Raw genomic sequence first — 7,016 nt, 5'->3', positions numbered from 1 at the left:
ACAATTTTGTATTGTATATCGATATGACCATAATAATAATTACTAGTAGTAGTAGTAGTAGTAGTAGCAGCAGCAGTAATAGTAGTAGTATTGGTAACACTTTACAATAAGATTGTATTTGTTAACATTAGTTAACATGAACTAACAATGAATAATACTTCTACAGATTTTACTAATCTTAGTTAATGTTAATCTCAAGATCAAAAGTTGTATGTTAACATTAGTTCATGCACAATGAATAATAATAATAACTAACAATAATTGCTAGTTTATGTTAATAAATGAGACCTTCTTGTAAAGTGTTACCATATTATTATTATCAATTACAATAAAAAATAATAATATTATGTGTATATATAATATTCTAAATAATATGTATATACTTTATTATACTTATTTACTACTTTAAAATTATGAATTACTTCTTCGAAAGGATCTGACTTTAAAAACTGTGGGTGGGGCTTATTTTGAAGAAGGGACCCACATTACACCTAGACCAGCATATCAGAGACATCAAGGTGGGCTCTTTTAACTACCCCATCACCACCTGAGCAACCATCCAGAACCCCCTATCTAGGTCCAATACCAGAATTCATAGCACTGAAAGCGAAGCATCACCTAAATCTCAGTTGCACCACGGTGAACACTTAAGACTGCTGGACCAGATGAGGGACGTCACGTTCCTGAAGACGCGTCTTCCCAACGGAGGAGGGAAAAACGCTAAATTACTCCCAATCAGAGCGCCACTCATCCCCCATTTCCCGCTTCATTAGAGGAAGGATATTGGAGTGTAGTCAGGCAGAGAGAAAGAGCGCAGGAGTGCGGAGGAGGAAGAGGGTTACGGTAGACAAATGCCCTACGTCTTCTCAAACACACACACACACAGAGACAGCTCCTTTCAGCCCCAGGCTTCAGCACAACAGCACCACACACAGTTGAGCCCCGATCCCTGTCTAAAAACAAAGCTGCCGGCGGCACTGGCAGACCTCTGCCTCCTACACACTACTGCACTGCACTGGGCTCGAGCCAAGTAAGACATACTAGCTTGCTCTCTGTCTCTCACACACACAGAGAGAGAGAGAGAGCTACAACTCCAGACCCACTGTGAAGTCAATGGTCAGAAATACCAGTGAATGAGCAGATACATAAAAGTGATTGCAGATGCTACAGAATATAAATTATCACTGTTATAAAAATCCAAACACATCAAGGTGTGGCTGGTGCTCAACTACAGGGATGGGCCGCACAGCTGCAGACCACTGGACTACAGATGGCCCTCAGTACACACTTGCAGTCCTGAGTGACTCAAACTCTCCAACCCTCCTAAAAAACAAGAATTAAACATAAAGCCCAAGAGGATATTAAGACCTCACACTAGGATCCGCACAGCCAAACACAACCCCGCATGGAAAGAAACAAAAGAAGAGGGCGACTGGGAGAAGAACAGAAAAAAGTCATTAGACGGAGTTTTAAAAGCAGCATTCTATTAAAAGCCTCTTCCTGCTCTCCCTCATTAGCTGAGCATATTTATTTCTGTGTATCTTGTCTTCGTCCCCTGGCGCATTGTGTGCGAAAAGCGCCGCTGTTGTGAACTGTGACGCGGCGGGGGGGCTTCAGCCATATGAAGTGTGAGATGAAGGAGAATGTGAGATATAACGGGCATGTCATGTGACTGTCAACGGTCCAGTCTACCGTCCACAGACACAAGTAAATAGTAAAAACTTCTACTTGTAGTGACAGACTGATTATACACATTTTCTGGCAAAATTAGTAGGGACGGATTGTTACCAATATTACAATTCCGGCCAATATAGATAAGTCTGTAATGATTTTTTTTAGATAACTGATCAATGTTGATACAAAGATTCTATAATATTTTGTCCAAATATACAGTATATTACATTGATGTTAGGAGATTTGGATTTGGTAACAATTACATTTAACAGAGTTTTTAAAGATTAACTTTAAGTGTTGTAACTTTAACTTTAAGCATTAGATGAAAACATCTCTAATATCAGTCGATAATATTACAAATATATTGCGCATCCCAAAAAAATGTGTTAATTGAGACCAAATATTGACTAAATAAGTCTTACATTTTAAATGTTATGCATTTCTTATACGCTAAAATTAAAATGTAAGCTCCACTACCGTTCAAAAGTTTGGGGTCAGTAATAATGAATATGTGATGGCAAAGCTGAAGTCTAAAGTCTTCAGTGTCACATGATCCTTCAGAAATCATTCTAATAAGCTGATTTGCAGCTCAATACACATTTCTTATTATTATCAACAGTTGTGCTGCTTAACTCTTAAGCTCTGGGAACATTTTTGGGATTTCCTTCTGGATTTTACCCTACCCGAATTGAAAAGCTTCCCATACCCCCATACAGTGGTCTAAATACACAATTTTGGTGTAATTTTAAAGAAAACCCCATGTATATGTTGTCTGAGCTGTAATAACCCCCCCCCCCCCCTAAAAGAGACGATTTCTTTGGTTATAAATTCAGTTTTGAAAGTGTGTAACTCCATGTGTGCTCTGGTGGAAATTACATAAAAAAGGTCATATTCCTCCATTTAGATTCATTTTAATAAATCTTGCATGGAATCTAGTGGAAACAGCCAACACTGTCTGCAGGGTGCTAGAGCACACAGGGCCTGAGATACACACTTTCAAAAATGAATTTGTAACCCAAAAAATCAAAAGCCTCTCTTTTTTTGGGGGGGGGGGGGGGGTATTACAGCTCAGACAACATACCGGTATACTTACATGTTTTTCATTTTTAGCAGTGTTTTATGTAACTTCAAGGGGTTTCTTGTAAAATGACACCAACATTTTGAATTTAGACCCACTGTATGTGGGCATGGGAAGCTTTTCAATTTGGGTAAGCCAAATCCATACGGATATGGTACCAGAGTAGTTTAGTGTAAATAAGTTACTTTGTGTAAAACAAATGCCAAAGTGATGCATATGTCCAGAAAGTAGAGACTCTAAGATTTCAAATGGTCCCACATATGAGGTCAGAGCTCCTCCACAGACATTTAAAATTGAAAGTATATTCATGATGATGTCATTCCTGTACAGGGTCCACAGAGTTTAAGTGGTTAATAGTTTTCTGGTAACTACAATACAAAAAAATCTGGATTCTTTGATGAATAGAGATTTTGAAAGAACAACATTTTATTTTTTAAATATAAATCTTTTTGTAACATTATAAATATCTTTACTGCCACTTTTGCTCAACTGAATGCATCCTTGCTGAATAAAAGTGTTAATTTCTTTTTTTTTAATTTTATCTTTTGAACAGTAGTGTATACAGTAGTATTATATTACCAATATCGGTCTACCACTATGAACAAGTGCATAACTCATTTGTGTTGTGCACTAGAGAAAGGAAAGCTCCACATTGCAGGCACTGACACTGCTTCCTTCCTCCAGATCAGCTCCTGCTTGTAAAAGCTTTATACAGTGGAGTGCACATTCTAATGATAACAGCATGTTTTAAATGTTACCTTGGATACTCTCAGTTTCCTTAACATCCTCGAGAGCTGCACAGGAGCTGGATGGAGGAGAAGAGATTGACGCTGTGCCTCCATTTCAAGATCCAAAATGGACACTGCTGACCAGAGCATTTGCATGCTTTTACATACCGTGACCTCTCAGGTCTGTAACTGCACCTTATCATGCTATAAGGGGAGTAGATTTCACATTTCACATTTTTAGCTCAGCTGTCAATATATCACTGAGTTATTATCTATAAAAAAAGAGAAAGATAGTTCAGTTTTGCGCCCACACTTTGCGTCCACTGGCACAGCCAATTGACAGAGTAAACTTTTTCTAAAACTGAATTAAAGATAAGATTGGAATGACAATTATTATCTAATTAAACTATTTTTTTTGTAAACTTAAAATAAATAAGTAAAGTGCCACTGTCTGATCAGCCTAAGTAAATAAAATAATATAATATATGTAATCATATTATCTCATTTTATAAATAGCTGTATATAAATCTTCAGGCAAGAAGGGGTTAATAAATAATCAGCATCCTGGGGAAATCTCCCCCTTTTTAGCACCATTGCAGGGGTGGACTGCTGTTTCTTTTTCCATTTAAACTATTATTTAAAAGAAGAAAGAAAGAGGAAAAAAAACACATTTCCCCCAAGGGCCATCTTCAAACTCCCTCACTACATCTCACTCACACACACAAATCCTTGACACAATTTATTTCTATATTATTGAAATTCCTCCTCAGTTAATTACTGCTGTGTTGGAGTGAGCATGCAGCGTTATTTGCATTTCTGGGTCCTGTTAAGCAGTGTTAAACAGCACCGTCACCACACACACACACACACACACGAACACAAAGACAAATATATCTGAGTGTAGCTGACGGCAACACAGTGATCAGCGTAGCAGAGCGGAGAATAGGACGAGGGTAGAGATCAAACAAGCGCGTCGTAACAACATGGCAAACACAACGCTCGCATTTAGCCGCCAAAACGCTTGCCAGCCGGTGGGAGAATGACACAGCCTTTAATTGTTTTCAAAATGAGCACTTTAAATTAACAACGGGCGATGCTTATCTACCAAAATAACAAGGGTATGGGGAAATCACAATAAGTATGCACAAATGAACATGTGCCGTTTCTATCTGAACTTGTAAAAGGTCTAATATCTGTGTCACTAGTGGAGTGCAGTTCTCCAAATGGAACTGCAACAAAAAAAAAAGACTGTTTTCAAACAGGTTTCCAAACCAGGTCTGCCATTGTTTGGACAAATAGATAATCCTGCCCCAAACTCATGCCACTGGTTGACTTGCTGGTGATTCTCAAACAAACAGCAATGCTTTGATAGCACTACAGAGACACAATGTTTATACGTTTCACCACAGACTTTTAAGGCATGCCCACAATAGTGAAGCTCAAATTTCACACAAATGATATATATATATTATTTGAATTTTTTTTAATTTAAGATATGTATTTATTGTAACTTTTAAATGTTGTGATTTAACAGAAGTAGTATCTACACATCCGAGTGAAACGGATTATTGAAAAAAATGGCAGGGTGGTTGATCGGAAGGAGGCAAATCTGAATGAATGAATGAATGAATGAATGAATGAATGAATGAATGAATGAATGAATGAATGAATGAATGAATGAATGAATGAATGAATGAATGAATGAATGAAAGAAAGAGGCATTTATATAGCGCCCAAAGCGCTTTACAACTATGTCAGGGGTCTTTCCTCAACCACCACCAGTGTGCAGCATCCACTTGGATGATGCGACGGCAGCCACAGTACAACGGCGCCAGTGCGCTCAACACACACCAGCTATAGGTGGAGAGGATAGAGGGTGAAAGAGCCAATACAATGGATGGGGATTATTAGGAGGCCATGATTGGTAAGGGCCAATGGAGGGTATTTGGCCAGGACACCGGGGTTACACCCCAACTCTTTTACGAGAAGTGCCATGGGATTTTTAATGAATGCCCACAGAGAGTCAGCACCTCGGTTTAACGTCTCATCCGAATGCGAGCTTGCTGTCAATTGTAAGAAAGTAAAGAAGAAGTGGACAAAACGGTTGGGAAAGTCCGACGTCATTTCAGTGAAATATCAAGTTGATGCATGTGGAAAATAGATATGTTGAAATTCCATTTCATGCAGAAAGTGAATAGAAACACTTATTGAGGCATTCTGGTCACAACAAGAGTTCAAATCTAGCTCATAATATATTTTCTGACTCCCTTTTCCTCTCACAATTTCCTGTCTTATCTCCCACTGCAATAAATAAACGTAAAAAAAAAAAAAGAAAGAACAAAACGGCAATTGTTACTACAGGAGTTTATATAACGTAGTGCTATACAAAAAGAAAGCAGGTGTGGATAGCTGTCCGTGAGAGGCTCGACAAGCATGAAACTCGCCTTAAAATCCCCCCCGGACATAACCACGACGAGAAAAATTGGGAACTGGGGGTGAATCCTGTTAGCATCTGTTTATATAACCCTTGTCGTTGTGACTGGCAGGATTACTAGAACACACTCCTCCTGAACCGGAGAGGAATTCCGTCAGGATCCGCTGCGTTATCAAATCAGGGATGCGTTTCACCGCAAGTGAGAGATTCCGACAACGAGGAGACGCTGCGCATACAAAGAACGAGATCGCATCTCTTAACCCAGGGAGAAGAAACACACTCGCCCTCAGACATGATGCTGCGAGGGCCCTTAACGAGCACACACGCATATGCGGACCCTCGCGCGCGCCGGACCCCTGCTTCTCCCAGTAAGGGCCTCACACACTGCAGGTAAAGCTTCAAAGATCGGCATCGCACTGCAGCGCCTTGCCAGAAAAGAGAGGGGAGGGAAGAATACGAAGAAGAAGAAGAAGAAGAAAAAAAGAAAACGAAAAGAGAGATTGTTATTTAAACAGTCGTGCTAGTAGAGCTTGTATGAATATAAATTTTGAGAGAGACAAAAAGGACTAATAGATGGGCGGAGGGAGGGCGAGAATATTATGCAGACGCACCTCAAATGAGATTACAATGAAAAGCTCTTGTGGACCACTGTTGGTATGCGTGTTTGACATGGAGAGAAAGATAGAAAGAGAGATAGATGGAAGGGAAGGGAGAAAGAGAGTGAGTGAGCAAACGCTCAGAGGGAGTCTCACCTGGGCCCGGCTCTGCTGCAGCCGTCTGCAGGAGATTCAGCTGCAGAATACCTAATGCGTGTGTGGAGGGGCGTGCCGTACAGCCCTGTTACTGGCCCCGGGCCATTCTGTATGATTAAGTCTTCTACACTTAAGGGATAAAGCCTTGCTCTCCTTCTCTCCCACTGGAAGCCATTAGCAGCCCCCCATTTGCAGCTCAGCGTGTGTGTATGTGTGTGCGCCCTGTGCGTGTTTGAGCCTATGCATTTGAATGGGTTCATACCCCTGTGTCTTTGTGCTCCTGCCTTGTTTGTGTACGAGTGTGTGTGCTGCTTCCTGAGCAAAGCGTGTGTGATTTTGTCAGTACAAAA

At 40.1% G+C, this 7,016-nt stretch overlaps 1 protein-coding gene across 2 annotated transcripts in view; it reads right to left on the bottom strand.

Moving 5' to 3' along the window:
• znf423 (zinc finger protein 423) overlaps positions 1 to 7,016 on the bottom strand; it is a 173,205-nt gene that overhangs the window by 143,501 nt on the left and 22,688 nt on the right. The gene's annotated exons all lie outside the window — the stretch shown is intronic.

The sequence above is a fragment of the Gobio gobio genome (assembly GCF_949357685.1).
Source record: "Gobio gobio genome assembly, chromosome: 9".
NCBI lineage: Eukaryota > Metazoa > Chordata > Actinopteri > Cypriniformes > Gobionidae > Gobio > Gobio gobio.
Note: the sequence above shows the minus strand (reverse complement) of the source record. Positions and strands in the feature narration are given on the sequence as shown.